A 3206-nucleotide genomic window follows, 5' to 3' on the forward strand; every position below is an offset into this window, starting at 1 on the left:
TTAGTATTTCATTCGTGTCTGTATTTGCACATTCCAAAGAGACCTCAAGTCTTTCAAAAGAGAAATGGGCCACACCCATCTATACTGACTCCCAAGTACATGGGGGCCATACCAGAGGTGCTCAATAGATGCTTTCCCCTCAGTTGACCTGGTTGTCTGGCATCAAGAGCAGTGTAGGGTGATGATAAATGACTCTGGGCTTTGAGAGCAAAGAGACTTGGCTTTGAATCCCAGATCCAGAGCTTCCTGGCTATGTGGCCTTGAGCAGACCATTGACTACTCTGGGCCTCAGTTTCATCTTCTGTAACTTGAACCCAATAGCAGCAACCTCCTAAGAAGAGTGCTATAAATTTGTGCCCTGCTAGTGTGGATGGAACTGTCATGGCTTTAGAGGGGTGTAGGCATCACCCAGCCATTCTCTGACCAATACCCTCCTATTCAGTCACACCCTGTCTCTTCGGATGCACCAGCAGCCAAGAGAAGCTTGCCCTGCACCTGTCTTCATTTTCTTTCCATATTCCCCACTCTCCATCCCTGATCAAGGGAGGAAAACAGACTGTCCAGGCCAAGGTCAAGCAGCTGTCCAGCGGCTCCCTTTCCTGCCTTATGCCTCAGTTTCCCTATTATATGGCAGCAGAACCAATCAGCAGTTAGCTAGCACACATTTACTGAGGACTAGAGATGCATCCAGCCTTGCCAGCTTAGCCAATCCATGGCAGGCAGGAAACATTTCTCCCTAACTAATAAATCAAAGTCAAGGAGTCAGTGGGAATTCACTAATTTTTTCTTGATTACACCTGGATTTTGCCAACCTTGAGTGACAAGCTGGGCCTAGGCAATCTGGGCAGTCTTTCAAAGTTTTTTTTTTTTTTTTGAGACAGAGCCTCAAGCTGTGGCCCTGAGTAGAGTGCCATGGCATTACCGCTCACAGCAACCTTTAACTCTTCGGTTTAAGCGATTCTCTTGCCTCAGCCTCCCAAGTAGCTAAGACTACAGGTGCCCGCTACAACACCGGGCAATTTTTTTCGGTTGTAGTTGTGATTGTTGTTTGGCAGGCCCAGGATGGATTCAAACCCACCAACTCTGGTATATGTGACTGGTGGCTTAGCTGCTTGAGCTACAGGGACTGAACCTTTCAAAGGGTTCTTGATCTCTCCTGCCTGCCTGGCTGTCTTCCTCCCCCACAGAGGGCTGAGGGCCCAAGGCTTCAAGGGGAAGTGGCTAGCAGATATCAAGGTTCAGACCAAGGATGGTAGGGTGTAGGTGACAACACAACCGGAAGCTCTGCTAGGGCTTCTGCCCACAGGATGTGTGACTTAGGGATGGCTTGAGGGAAAGGCAGCAGGTCCTGTCCCAAAAGTCAGATAGTAGTGGCTTTTTAGAAGTCCCCCAGCGCTTCTATCTGGACCAATGGTGCTGCCCTAGCTCTACCCCTAGGCCAAATGGGCAGGACCCTGACATGGGGAACTGCTTGAAGTTTGTGCCAGACTGACTAGGTTCAAATACCACTAAGGCCACTAGTCAGGTGTCACCTGAGTCTCAGTATCCTTATGTGTACTACGGAAGTGACAATAGTATACACCCCATGTGGTTGAATGAAAATGAAGATAATTCTCACAAGTGCTAAGTATAGGGCTTATACTTATTTCCTGCAATATTATTTTCACATTCCCCACATCCCGACCCCTAACTCAGCCAACAGCCTCCTTGCTTCTAATACACAGTGTACCCATGCAATGGTCTTCAATCACATCCTCACGTAATACTCAACTCCCTAAAACCCTCTGGCCCACAGTACCCTCAAGAGAGGGCTCCCTGCTCCTCAGGCCGGCCCGTTAGTCCTTCCCTGTTAGGGCCCTTCCCTAGAACAGGACCACTAGGGACAGCAGACTTACCAAAGTGATTGCTGCCTCCTCCTAAGAGGAGTCTTTGAGGCCTCACAGTGTAGGGCAGGGGTCCTCAAACTTTTTAAACAGGGGCCAGTTCACTGTCCATCAGACCGCTGGAGGGCCTGACTACAGACCCCGGGACAAGTTAGCTGCTAAGCAGGACAGGCAGCTGCGGCAAAAACACCCAGTGGGCCGGATAAATGTCCTAGGTGGGCCACATGTGGCCCGCGGGCCGTAGTTTGAGGACGCCTGGTGTAGGGTAAGAGCGGGGCAGCAACCCTGAGGGTTTCCTGCAGGTAGAGAGTCCTGTGTGTGTGGGGGGGGGAGAAGTGGGCAAAAAGGGGAGCACAGGCCTCAGAGCAGAAAGGCTTGGGGAAATAGTACAGAGATTTGCATGGCCTGGGGAGACCAACTGTAAAAAGCCTCCAATGTCCCATGCAGGTTTTCCTTGAACAGTGCAGACTGCAATTTGGGATAATCTGGCTGGTCCTGTGAGGGGTCAGATGGAGAGGCCAGACTGGGGCGGTGGAGGAAGGCCTCAGGATCCATTGGCAGAGGGCTGCAGAGGGGCAGACAGATTGAAGGGGTGCAGAGGAGGCAGAAAAGAGAGCTTCTCTGGGGCTGGTCATTGGGTGAAGCTGGAGGAAGAACTGGAAGGCTCCTGGAGCCAGGGAGAAGCAGAAGAAGGGACACAGGGCCAGTGGGGTGCCAGCTTGCTGGGTGAATGGTGGGCTTGGTGCCTGCACAAGGATAGCTGGCCTCCTGGCCTAACCGCAAATAGCCTAGGTTATGAGAATAGAATCCTCTTCACATTCAGACAGACCAAGTTCAAGTTCCAGCTTTGTCACTGTGTCATCTTGGGCAAATGACTGCACCTCTTTGAGCCTCAATGTCCTCTTCTGTAAAATGGGTTAGTTATCCCCACTATGGGGTCTGCTGGTTCAGGAGTCAGCAAGAACGGGCCAAGCACTTCCTGAGCATACCCGGCTGCTGAAAACAACGGAAGCTATTTTTTGGTGATTCCTAACCCGGCCCGACCAGCTCTGGCGCAGCTGGGTGGAGGCGGGAGTCTTGTGGTCTCATTTAAGCCTCCCAGGGAACCAGGGGTTCAAGGATACAAGGCCCGTGCGTTGGTTGCTCGCCGCCTCCAGTGTCGCTGCGCCCCCTGGTGGCCGTCGGTTGCTATGTCAACGGCGGGTGGCGGGCACCGGAGGCGGCAGCGGCGGGGGCCATTCTCTCCTCCCAGGACCCGAGCACGCTCTCTCCACACCTCCTGCCTCCGCCTCTAAAGGGACACTACGAGATGGGGAGGAAAGG

The sequence above is a fragment of the Otolemur garnettii genome, unplaced genomic scaffold, assembly GCF_000181295.1.
Source record: "Otolemur garnettii isolate 467f Iridium unplaced genomic scaffold, OtoGar3 scaffold00014, whole genome shotgun sequence".
NCBI lineage: Eukaryota > Metazoa > Chordata > Mammalia > Primates > Galagidae > Otolemur > Otolemur garnettii.